The sequence below is a fragment of the Oncorhynchus nerka genome, linkage group LG9b (assembly GCF_034236695.1).
Source record: "Oncorhynchus nerka isolate Pitt River linkage group LG9b, Oner_Uvic_2.0, whole genome shotgun sequence".
NCBI classification, from domain to species: domain Eukaryota; kingdom Metazoa; phylum Chordata; class Actinopteri; order Salmoniformes; family Salmonidae; genus Oncorhynchus; species Oncorhynchus nerka.
The window spans coordinates 26809817-26823523 of NC_088424.1; the positions used below are offsets into that span (position 1 = coordinate 26809817).

General features: G+C 42.3%; 1 protein-coding gene across 2 annotated transcripts in view; it reads left to right on the forward strand.

Moving 5' to 3' along the window:
• Nucleotides 1-13707, forward strand: part of LOC115114523 (phosphatase and actin regulator 1-like) — an 86982-nt gene that overhangs the window by 10196 nt on the left and 63079 nt on the right. The gene's annotated exons all lie outside the window — the stretch shown is intronic.

A 13707-nucleotide genomic window follows, 5' to 3' on the forward strand; every position in this document is an offset into this window, starting at 1 on the left:
TGTGCTCCAGAAGAGTAACTGACACCCATATGGAGTTGGAGCCAGTTTAATACACATATAGTCCTACAGATACAGGTACATAACAGGCACACACCTGCATGCGATGTGTAGAAAGACACACCGGTGGAGGCTGGTGAGGGAAACGTGTTTCTATCCACTCCGTTCCAGCCATTACTATGAGCTCACCAGCCTCCACTGACTCACACCTACAGTACACACTCACTCACAAACACACGCGCACACATGCCGTGTCACAATACCCCACGCAGTATACCAATTAACACACCTTCTGAGCACCAAACATTCTGACAGCCTCTTTACAATGTTACGGGATCATTCTTTCCCATCCCCAGCCGCCTAGTATCCTAGTGCCGTTGAGGTACTGAGTCCTCCATATTTCCCTCCCTCCCCCTCCTGCTCTCTGTAATCACTCCTGTCCTGGAGAGAACATTCAATATAGCCAGATGGATGGTGGTGGCGGCAGGGCAGGGCAGGGCAGAGCCCATCCAATGCCACCCTGTAGGCGCAGGGCTCTATCTGCCTATCTCACCTGGGCCTTTCTGGGGGAAATGACAGTGTGTCAAAGGAAGCACCTCACACAGCAACCTGCCAGACCAGACCCACTCCCAGCCTTAATACAGGCTGTATTTCATCTCTATTTGAGTCTGTCTGTGGTCTGCCCCGGGCAGATCAACTGTATCTTCTCTACTTCATACACTGTGTGCCTGGTTTCTCTGACTGCCTCACTGCAAAGCAGGGTTTCATCTAGTAGTAATTGCATCCCTGATATGAGCATCTATTCCTTAACAGAGATGACAGTTTAAAACACTTAGTGTGTTGTGAAAATCCGTTATGAATGTATTGTGATATTATGAATGTATTGTAATGTTTTTAAAATTGCATAACTGCCTTAATTTCGCTGGATCCCAGGAAGAGTAGCTGCTGCCTTGGCAGCAGCTAATGGGGATCCATAATAATAAATATAAATTCCAAAAGAACAAAGGCTCCAAAAACACCCAAATACTTTATTTTTTTGAAACGGCAATGCCCTCAGTATATTGATGCAGGTCTTAAGATTGTTGTGTCTTTACAAACTTTATCCTCAACATTATATATAATTTTGTTGGACTCTAGCGTTACTTTTTTTGTTCTAGCAAGCTTGTACTTTCTCGTTTCTCATATCACCACAATGGGAATGAGAAATCTCTTTTATAACATGACATTTACATAAAAAACTGAGATTTGGTTCATAAAAGCGAACGTGTCCTTTAAATGTAAAGCATGACACGTGAGCCTACGGAGTTGCATTTCACAGAGATCTCAAGCAACACACTTATTTATTCTCACAGTGATTCACGTTGACCAGCACCGGTTGTACCCCACTGTACCGTCACTCTGTGAATAAAACATGAATATCATATTGAAAATAGCTGTATAGCTGTGCTACACCGAGGCAACTAATGGTGCTACGATTCCTTTCAACTCTCAGAACCAACCATCCTACCAGGAAGTGTCCCATCATCCTCCACTTCAGATGAAAGAAGGAGACAGGCAGGTGTCAACCATGAAAGGCCTGGAGAGATTGCAAGATTGCTCTTCTCTCTGTCTGTCTGTCTCTCTGTCGCTCTCTCCCTCCTTTTTCTCCGGAAGGCTGGCAATGGCTCTAGCTGTAATGGGCATACCATGTGCCCCTCCTTGTGAAAAAATGCTTTCAGCAAAAGCTCTCCAAGCTAGGGAAAGCTGCGTGACGATGCGGTTATTGATCATATTTATAGTCAGTGTGGCAGAACGTTGGAAAGGGGAAGGGGAAAGAGGGGTGGGGGGATAGGATGGGTTGAGGCACTGAATCCCAATGACAGCTCCACCACTGCCAAAAGCCAATATGCTGCCTGGAGGAGGGAGGAGGTGGAGGATGTTTACTGTGGTACAGTGCAGTGTCTCTTTTCCTACACAGCCTGTTTTATTTGATCCAATCTGAGGAAGGCCCGGTGGAGCACAGTTCATTTATATCTGTTTGAGTTGGTGACAGGCAGGCAGCATTGTTGTGAAACAATGCGGAGAGGACGGCATAAAAGCTTGTTGGTAGTATCACACTACAGTTCCCACTGTGCACCACCAGCACTAGTTCTTTATGACACTTCTGCTGACTGGCAGAGATATCTGAGATAGAACTCTCAAAATGCAATGCTATTGTTCAGTTGTAACCTTGGACTTCATTAAGTCAAAGCTACACTTCAGCATTTATTTACACAGTATACATATGGATAAGAAGCCATTGTCAAATTGCTTAATCATTTTGTACAGGTATAGTACTCTCACAGGTCGATGCTTCCACATTTTAGAATAAGACATGTGTGCATGAAAAATGAGACAGATCATGGGTATTGCTAGGGCAGGCATCATTTGATTGAATCCAGACCCTGTCTTGTCTGAACCATGACACTGGTACCAATTCCACATTTAGTACAACTAATTTCCCCCAAAAAGTAGGTTCCAGATGTGTTTTCATTGGGGCAGAAATAGAGCAGGCAATGAGAATGGGCCAAATTTGACATGGTGATTTGTGCGGCTCATCCATACAGACAGATCATAACGGGAAATAATGTACCCACTATTCAGAGTGACAGTTATGTAAGTCTAGCCAGTAGGCTATGGAAGGAGGAAATGGGTGGGTGGAGTAAGAGGAAAGAGAGGTTGGATTAAGTGCCTAATATTATATTCATTTTTGTATATAATGCTCTTCCTGGAGCAATGTATGAATCAGGGGAGGCAGTATACTGATCTGGAATTCCACACACGTACACTACTACTTCACTCCCACCATGCAAGGTTAAATTGCTTCATGCATTACATTGTGTTGCCAAAGCTGCATCAGCATTAAATTGGGAGCGGTTACAGCCGTCTTCCTCCCCCCTCTCTCTTACCCCCTCCGCGTCTCCACCCTTTTCACTGTTTCCATGTTCTCCCTGGGACCCTCGGGGACCGGAGTCCTGTCACATTAGCATAATTGTTGTTGGGACTTGCTGGCGTGCTCTGTCGCCAGCGAACTCCTGGGTGTAAGCAGTTACATAAAGCAATGCTACCCGCCCATGAGATCCAGAGCAGAGCTGCGTGTATAGTGTATAATCTTCTACTGAGTCATCACAGGCCAGAGGGAATGACTGAGCTCTGATGAGAACCAGCAATCCATTCACAAAATGAGGGGGAGAGAGAGGAAAAGAGGGAAAGAGTGAAAGAGAGAGAGAGGGGAAGTATACAACAGGGAAAGCAGCGGCAGCTAGAGTGTTACAAATGAAAGATTCATAGATACACCGGAGGGAGAGTGATAGAAAGGAGATATGGGAAGAGGGAGACGGAGAGAGAGAGAAATACAGTGTTGACAACAGAGGGAGTAGTAGAGTTACAAATTACAGATGAGAGAGAGAGAGAGAGAGAGCGAGAGAGAGAGAGAGAGAGAGAGAGAGAGAGAGAGAGAGAGAGAGAGAGAGAGAGAGAGAGAGACCTTGCTACCTCTTATACACCTCCCAGCAGGCCATCATGTGCCAAGCTGCTGCCAGCTTACCTGTGAGTGTTGTTGCCGTGCTCAGCTCAGCAACAACTTGTCTCAGTGCCCATAGCAACGGTACGCTGAGAACAGATGCAGAAAGGAAGCACAGCAGAGGAGGCTGGTGGGAGGAGCTATAGGAGGATAGGCTCATTGTAACTTCTGGAATGGAATAATTGGAACGGTATCAAACAAATCCAACATATGGAAACCATGTTTGACTCCATTCCATTAATGCCATTCCAGCCATTACAATAAGCCTGTCCTCTTAAAGCTCCTTCCACCAGCCTCCACTGAAGCACAGTCTATCTAGAGGAACATCAAACTCACAAGTACAGGTTTGACATACTGTTTATTTGGATATCAAACTCTATAGGCCTCATTCTAGAAGAATATCAGTCACAGATTTCAACCTCACAGAGCAAAGATTTTGAATTCTAGCTATCATTCACTGCATATCGTATGACAACAAAGCTTGTATTGGAATGAGAAAAATACATTTTTGATACTTCAAAGAGCTGCACAGATCCTACATCTCCTCACTGAGACCTGACTGTAGGGTTTACACTTCATCACACCTGAATTAGGATTGAAACATTTCCCTCTCCCTTGTATGACCTTGCTTCATTACTCTAGCTATGTACTCACACACACCCCTCACATATGAACGCACACACACCCACCCCTGTGCTGTAGCCACACACACACACACACACACACACACACACACACACACACACACACACACACACACACACACACACACACACACACACACACACACACACACACACACACACACTCCCCCTTGCTCCTCAGTTTTTAAGCGATGTTCATTTTCTCCAAAAGCTGCTCTGTGTCTGTCACCATCTTTCACCCAACCCGCAGTGCTATTTCATCATTAGCACACTGTTGGAGAAATCAGAAACAGTGGGATTCGGCACTGACTCTGCTGCAGCAGCAGCCTACTCTATAGGCAGGCGAATAAAGGGACGGGGAGGGGATAGGTTGAATATACTACTACACTGCATTAATATCAGTGGCGGTCAGTGCCGTTTATGATGAGGGAGGACATTTCTTTTTCATGAGCATGGCCTGTCATTCATATTCCATTCACCCAGTTCAACGTAACATCTATAGGTTTAGGCTACTACATGATACTCTAATTTTCCATATACCCATCATGAGGTTGCTACAATCTAGCCTATTAATTTAAGTTTACAACGTAGGTGCACAGGTCGAGACATGTGTGAGATGACAGACAGTGACACATTCAATACCGCCTTGCATACTCTTGCCTGCATCTTGGTTGTCTATAGTGTAATCATTGGTCCAACAGTTGCAAATTAGAGTTTCTATTCTATTTTTATCCCAATTTAATTAGCTTCTGATAAAGAAACGTTTTTCAACAGAATTGGTGGAATGAATACACCCCTGATCACGCATAAACACAGTTCAGTTTCATAGCAGCCCACATTGTATTCCTTCTCATCGCTATGCAGCTCCTCCTCTCACCTTTTCCCTTTGTTTGTGGACTTCAATGAACAACACATCAGCTGTATGTGACCAAGTGAAAAAACCTTTCAAAGCCCAACCATATCATAACCACTACACACAGCCTACATCGTTGTCACCATATTAGCTAAAGTAACGTCCTAGTCAACATAGCTAATATAACTAATGAATTAGTAAATCCACTACAATCACGCAGTAACGTTGCAGTGTATAGTCAGTAAGCAGTTACACCGGAGGACCCCGGTGGCAATAAATTAGTTAAATCAAAAGCTTACCTTGACTTGGAAGAGTTCCAGTGTTGTGTTGTGTTGTGTTGGATATTCATAGCTAGCTAGCTAACATAGCATCCCTCTGTTTGAGACGAGTGTAACTAAACTAGCCAGCTGCATTTGCTAGCTAAGTAAGTGAAACTGAAAGTGACAAAAATGACACTCTTTCTCTCTCTTGCTTCTCCTTCATTTTTGAAGAAATTAATTTGTTGAAAACTGTTCAACTATTTTCTTTCTCTCTCTTTGAGTCAACTACTCACATTTTATGCACTGCAGTGCTTGCTAGCTGTAGCTTATGCTTTCAGTACTATATTAATTCTCTGATCCTTTGATTGGTTGGACAACATGTCAGTTCATGCTGCAAGAGCTCTGATAGGTTGGAGGACGTCCTCCGGAAGTTGTCATAATGACCGTGTACGTCTATGGAAGGGGGTGAGAACCAAGAGCCTCCTAGATGTTGTATTGAAGTTAATGTACAAAGAGGAGGATGGAAGCTAGCTGTCCTCCGGCTACACCTGACATGGTTCTACCTGTCACTAGAGGGCGGCAGAGACCATCCTAGAGACATGAATGACATATTTACTCATTATGATTTCCCTTTTAAAAGAGGTGTGTTTTCTGTTGTCCTTTGCTGAAGCTGGAATTAATTGTGTGCCATGTGCGTTTGTCTCCTGAGTGAGTTTTCTAGACTTAGTGTTTGTTGTTCTTCCAGTGATCCTTCTGTTATCATTTCTCAGTAAAGTATTATGTTTATCCTTAACCACTGATTCCTCGTCTTGTCACGGCCGTTAAAAGGACTGGACCAAGGTGCAGCGTGGTAAGCGTACATTTGATCTTTTATTCAAAATGACGCCGACAAAACAATAAACAATACAAAACAAACCGTGAAGCTTAAGGCTATGTGCCATCAAACAATGTTAACTTCCCACAAACACAGGTGGGAAAAGGGGTACCTTACTATGGTTCCCAATCAGAGACAACGATAGACAGCTGTCCCTGATTGAGAACCATACCCGGCCAAAACCTAGAAATAGAAAATCATAGAAACACAGAACATAGAATGCCCACCCCAATTCACGCCCTGACCAAACCAAAATAGACCCATAAAAAGGATCTCTAAGATCAGGGCGTGAGACGTCTGGTCACCTGAGTCCAACCTCACCATGTCACAACACCATGTTTCTACCCTACAGAGTGCTGTTGAGGCTACTGTAGACCTTCATTACAAAACCGTGTTTTAAACAATTATTTGGTGACGTGACTATATTTAGTGTAGTTTTATCTAAAAAAGGATAACTTTTTTCAATGTTTTACTATTTTTATTTTTATGAAATTCACTGAGGAGGATGGTCCTCCCCTTCCTCCTCTAAGCAATCTCCACTGCTATGTAGTAGCTCTGTTTATTGCAGCAACCAGTGGAATTAAATACGTAGCAGAGTAAACTCCCTTGGGGAAGTTTGTATGGCACTTAAAGTTATTTGGGTCGTTCCATTACTCATTTTCAAATGAATCCTTTTAGAAACGACCAATGTGAACTATATTGTTCCTGGTTGTGCAAACCATGCAACTGAGTTTGACCCGTGTCTCCACCAGAGACTGCTGTACTGTACTCTCATAGACTCTCCATAAGCACCGAAGGGCATTGGTTTAACAGCGTCATAAAGATGATTTAAAAGGGAGGGTAGTGTGTTATATCTCCAAGCAGTTTAGAGAAGTGACCAATGATAGGCTTTGTTTTTTGTTTTTAATGATGAGTCTTTTTTTTTTTGCACTATCATTCTTATTTGCATACCAGTTTGTTCAACACTCTTTCACTTGGTCATTCCAAGGACAAGAGGGAAAGTCTATGTGTCCATGTGTTCAGTGTAGAGACCAGTGTGTTCTAAATTATGTTGTTGTTGGGACTGCACTCAGATGCCCAAAATAGTAAAAGCATCTCAATAAAATGGTAATTATTTGTAAAATTATGGTCACAACTTTCGACATGAGCATTTTTGCTTGGGTGAATATCAATTTTCACCATTAACAAAGCCATTGGACCATTGAATTTTAGATTGAGTAATTCATTTTCACCATTATTATTGTTTGTTTTCCCCTCCATCAATCAATAGCTCTAGCTATATATCATCATGTCAGTGTACAGATGTAAGATCTTAATTTGAGCCAGTTTAATACAGCAGGAAAATAATCCTGCTTCAACCTGGAATGTGAATTATTATGTGGATCATAATTAATGGACATTTTTGTGAAAATCAAGTCTGAAGTTTAATAGTGGAAATTACAAACTTCAGAAGCTTTTTAAAAACTAAAATACACAACAAATTTGCAGGAATGTTCTCCTGCAACAAGGTGATCAAATTAAGATCATACACTAGCTTTTTAGTTCTTGAGTTCCTTTGTGAAATATTAATGCTTTTTACATTCCACATCTCCAGTGAGGTTTCATGGCCAAGAGCAACTGAACATACTGAAGGAGGTGGCCTGATTGGTGTTAAATCATCAAACACACACTGGTCAGAAGAGGCTTCAGTGACTGGGAGGTGGAAAACTACACCTGCAGCCTCTGCCACCTAGCCTTGTCCCAGACCTGTTTCTGCTGTCTTGCCAACTAACTCCTATGGTCACTGCAACCAAAGTAAGACAGCACAGACATATCTGGGACCAGACTATTTGGCACCCTACAGTTCTTGAGAGACTTGGAGCTGTTATCTCCCACCACAGAAGAAACTGGTCGAGTTCCTGCCAGACCAGATGTGAAGGCGCTGTATTGCATCACCAATTGTTGCGTGCCACATCATCGACTGTGCCGTCGGGTATCAGATTTCAATATCATATGATGTGGTTAGCTGATATGTTAAATACCTATCCAGGCGTTGTAAGATCTGGTATGCGTCGGCAATGTAGTCAGGCAGGGACTCGACCTGAGTATTCTCTCATTTATTCAAAAGGGCTTGGTCCAGTTGTAGCACATAATGTATCACTGCTGCTCTCTGGTGGAGTGCAATGCTTCTGCAACTGCAGTAGAATGAAAATGCATGTGCCTCTGGGTTCTTACATGCAGTTACTGGACCGCTATTCACTAAACCCAAGGAAAAGGGTCACAATGGCAATGAATATTTAAAGGACATTCTGCGATTGAAACATACATTTTTGGACTTCTAAATCAATTATGTATAGACATTGATTCTTTAGAATATAACCTACAAATGCCTCATTAACTTAGTATAATTGTTTAACCCATAGAGATCGTTAGAGGATGCAAAATTGTATCTGTCCTATTATGGGCAGCGCCCGAGAGAGGCAGGCGAACAGATAGCCGAGAAATCTGTCCATGTTAACCAGGTACATCATTATTAAGCAGTTGAGGAGTTTTTGTATGAGGGCAATGAGAGCGGGACTAATTTGGTCAAGATAAACTTGAATTGTTATTTTGATACCTGAGGCTTATATGATCTAATATAAGTTTCATAATGCTTAGGTTGTTACGAGTGTACTGATATGAGTTTGATGCATGTGACATCCCAGGCAACTTTTATATTAAAAGACACTTCATATCGGAGTTGTCCCTGTTGAAATTCTAGACGGTCTATTCATATTCATGAGGCTAGCATATCATCTCACTTTCCATTGAAACAGGTGATTGACATCAACACGATTCATCGAATACATATCGATTTTTCAAATAACGAGATTATCCGGCAATCCAAAGAGTGTAATAGGTGGGAGCCTGACAGACAATGAATCCCATTGTTAGAGCGGAAACAAGTATCTCATCAACGTCATTATATCCATACACTGTATCACTGGCAGCGCCATTGAGGCCATCTCCAAGTTGAAGTGGTCAATTTTCTTCTTCGACTACTTCTATGAGTTGGTAAACAAACTGAAAGAGCGCATACTGCCACCTGGGTGTGTTGTTGGAACAGGTATAAAGTCAAGGTTGGCAATTTACTGCCATCTACAGCTATCGAATGTTTGCTCGATAGCATAATCATTGGCTGACCCCTCCTGATGATGGAATTTTGGGATCCTTCCTCAACCCATAGGAAGTCCTACCCAGTTGACTACTTAAAAATGGTGAAAGTCCTTGATGGCGTTGCCTATGCTAAAACAGGCTTTTGGGCACTAGAGTCCTCTATCTACTATACAGTTGAAGTCGGAAGTTTACATACACCTTAGCCAAATACATTTTCACAATTCCTGACATTTAATCCTAGTAAAAATACCAGGTCTTAGGTCAGTTAGGATCACCACTTTATTTTAAGAACGTGAAATGTCAGAAAAATAGTAGAGAGAATGATTTATTTCAGCTTCAATTTCTTTCATCACATTCCCAGTGGGTCAGAAGTTTACATACACTCAATTAGTATTTGGTAGCATTGCCTTTAAATTGTTAAACTTGGGTCAAACGTTTCGGGTAGCTTTCCACAAGCTTCCCACAATACGTTCGCTGAATTTTGGCCAGATTTGTAGGCCTCCTTGCTCGCACATGCTTTTTCAGTTCTGCCCACAAATTGTCTATAGGTTTGAGGTCAGGGCTTTGTAATGGCCACTCCAACACCTTGACTTTGTTGTCCTTAAGCCCTTTTGCCACAACTTTGGAAGTATGCTTGGGGTCATTGTCCATTTGGAAGACACATTTGCGACCAAGCTTTAACTTCCTGACTGATGTTGCTTCAATATATCCACATCACTTTCCTGCCTCATGATGCCATCTATTTTGTGAAGTGCACCAGTCCCCCCTGCAGCAAAGCACCCCCACAGCATGATGCTGCCACCCCTGTGCTTCGCGGTTGGGATGGTGTTCTTCGGCTTGCAAACCTCCCCCTTTTTCCTCCAAACATAACGATGGTCATTATGGCCAAACAGTTCTATTTTTGTTTCATCAGACCAGAGGACATTTCTCCAAAAAGTAAGATCTTTGTCCCCATGTGCAGTTGCAAACCGTAGCCTAGCTTTTTTGTAGCGGTTTTGGAGCAGTGGCTTCTTCCTTGCTGAGCGGCCTTTCAGGTTATGTCGATATAGGACTCGTTTTACTGTGGATATAGATACTTTTGTACCTGTTTCCTCCAGCATCTTCACAAGGTCCTTTGCTGTTGTATTGGGATTGATTTGATATTTTCCCACCAAAGTACGTTAATCTCTAGGAGGCAGAACGTGTCTCCTTCCTGAGCGGTATGATGGCTGCGTGGTCCCATGGTGTTGTACAGATGAACATGGTACCTTCAGGCGTTTGGAAATTGCTCCCAAGGATGAACCAGACTTGTGGAGGTCTACAATTTTCTTCTGAGGTCTTGGTTGATTTCTTTTGATTTTCCCATGATGTCAAGCAAAGGACTTGACATACATCCACAGGTACACCTCCAATTGACTCAAATGATGTCAATTAGCCTATCAGAAGCTTCTAAAGCCATGACATAATTGCCTGGAATTTTCCAAGCTGTTTAAAGGCACAGTCAACTTAGTGTATGTAAACTTCTGACCCACTGGAATTGTGATACAGGGAATTATTAGTGAAATAATCTGCATGTAAACAATTGTTGGAAAAAGGACGTGTGTCATGCACAAAGTAGATGTCCTAACCGACTTGCCAAAACTAGTTTGTTATCAAGAAATTTGTGGAGTGGTTGAAAAATTAGTTTTAATGACTCCAACGTAAGTGTATGTAAACTTCAGACTGTAAATGGTCTGACCCCAGCAAACCCAACATATAATCTATTTGTAATCTATTTTAATGTAATTGTAAACAAACCCTGTATTGTGGTGGAAATTCTAACCAAGTGAGTGAGACTTTGTCATTTCTTCAAACAATCGTCTTTATTTAATAAGAATTGCAATAATGAAGCTGGTCGACCCCACACTCTTGAGTGTGAGGCCGAAAGTTCACAATACAGAAAAAACAGAAGTCCTATATAGCAGACCTAAAAATGCTTAGTCATGGCTGGTACCACCCCTCCCCGGCAGATCAGGGCATCATGATCTACCTTGTGTTCGTCTTGCGGTTATGTGCACCAGTGTTATTTATCACCCCCCCCTCCGGCTTAGTTTCTCAAAAGCAAAGATGATTAGAAACAAATAGGTATTTGTTCTACTCCTCAGGTCATCTCTATCTCCTTGACTATACTCACAGACTATCAATATTCAGCAAAGCAGGTAAATACATACTTTTTCCTGTACAGCATAGCTTCAAAACATGGTTAAAACTATAATTTTGATATCACGTCTTGCATCCATAGCTCGGTCTATGAATTTGAGAGTGGATACATTTCTCCAGCCCCATCCCTCAGCTGTTTGCCAAATCTGTGGGAGGGTGTCTGCTTTGTTGATGTTTGAACTGCATATTGCTGCTTTAAACGCCCACACCAGTAGAAATCCACTTTTTCGAGCTGAAAGACCATGGACAGAGCTTGATGTTGCACAAGGATTCAAGTCATAGAGTCATAGTTTTCGTCAAAGTATGATATATTTGGGCTTGAAGTGATCAATCTGAACTGCCCACTTCATGCATATCCATGTGAATGTGTCTTTTCCTTATGAGATGACATACACATTATTTTCAGCCTATGTAACCACGACAGCCCAGGACCTCCACATCCGGATTCTTCACCTGCAGGATCGTCTGAGGCCTGAAACCCGGACAGCTGAAACTGAAGAGTATTTCTGCCTGTAATAAAGCCATTTTGTGAGGGAAAACTAATTCTGACTGGCTGGGCCTGGCTCCCCAGTGGCGGCGCCTCTGCCCATTCATGTGAAATCTATAAATTTCCTTCTATGAACTGTAACTCAGTACAATTGCTGAAATTGTTGCATGTTGCATTATTATTTTTGTTCAGTATATATACAGTACATAGATAAGTTTAGATAAGGTTAGCATGATAGCTGTCAGTTCCTTATTTGTTGATGTTTATCAACTCCACATGGAAATTCCCACAACCAATTCATGAATTGGCTTGGTCATTCTTCGGAGGTAGAACCTAAATGTGAATTTCATCCCAGGACAGGAAATTACATTGAAATAGTGGCATAAACTTCCTCTGGGAGGTCCTTTAAAATCCCTAAAGGGATTCTTGAGGATTTTGGCAGTGGAGCCCTTTATCTACTTCCCCAGAGTCAGATGAACTCGTGGATAAAAATGTTGATGTCTCTGTGTCCAGTGTGAAGGAAGGAAGAGGTAGTTTCGCTAGCAGGTGGGATTGTTTTAAGATGGTCATACCAAAGATCATTTAGCTATTTGATTTTTAATTTTAGAACCCCTTTAGGTATAATTTATAAAACAATTATTTGGTGAAACATTGAATTTGGCCTTACTGCTATTATCCCATAGAAACGCATTGAATAACAGATTCATACATGGAAAAAACGGTCAAAAAACGAATCGAACGGAGGTTTGTTTTATAGTGTCTGTCCTATATCTGAGAGATAGATTTTTACATTTTTTATTTACCCATATTTAACCAATTTCCTGGGACACTAAACTGAGTTTACAAAACATTAGGCTGCTCTTTTCATGACATAGACCATCCAGGTGAATCCAGGTGAATCCAACCCTTATGACTCTTGTTAAATCCACTTCAGTCAGTGTAGATAAAGGAGAGGAGAAAGGTTTAAGAAGGATTGTTAAGCCTTGAGACAATAGACACATGGATTGTGTATGCGTGCCATTTAGTGCCTTTGAACGGGGTACGGTAGTAGGTGCCAGGCCGGTGTAAGTGTGCTAAGAACTGTAATGCTGCTGTGTTTTTCACATTCAACAGTTACCCATGTGTATCGAGACTGGTCCAACAATCAAAGGACATGCAGACAACTTTACACAACTGTGGGACGCATTGGAGTCAACATGGGCCAGCATCCCTGTGGAACACTTTCGACACCTTGTAGTCCATGCCCCGACGAATTAAGGCTGTTCTGAGGGCAAAAGGGGAGCAACTCAATATTAGGAAAGTGTTTTGTACACTCAGTGTATACTTCCATTCATTTTTTAAACTGTTACCGGGCTACCTTCAGACCAGTATTGTGAGGCTTGTGGGTGTCTTAGAGCAAAACAACCAATATGTACGTGTTCGTGAGAGTCTCACCTTTCCATGGATATGTCATATTATTAGTGTGTAGTCCAAACGGTTGGGACGCTACAGATTTTGGGTGATGGGCGGTACTGACTTCAGATGAGCCCTGTGGCGCTTGTGAGGGTCGTAGAGCAAAAGGGAAAACACCATTGTTTCTGGTAGTCTCATCTTTTCATCTTAGTTTTGTAGGCCAAACGCTTCAGATGCTACAGATGTTTTTGCGAGGAGACCGATTTTCAGGATGTCTCATGGTCTGTCAAATACTGCTGTAGCTCGGCCACCTTCCACCGCAGATGCGGAAGGCCGCCATCGGCAG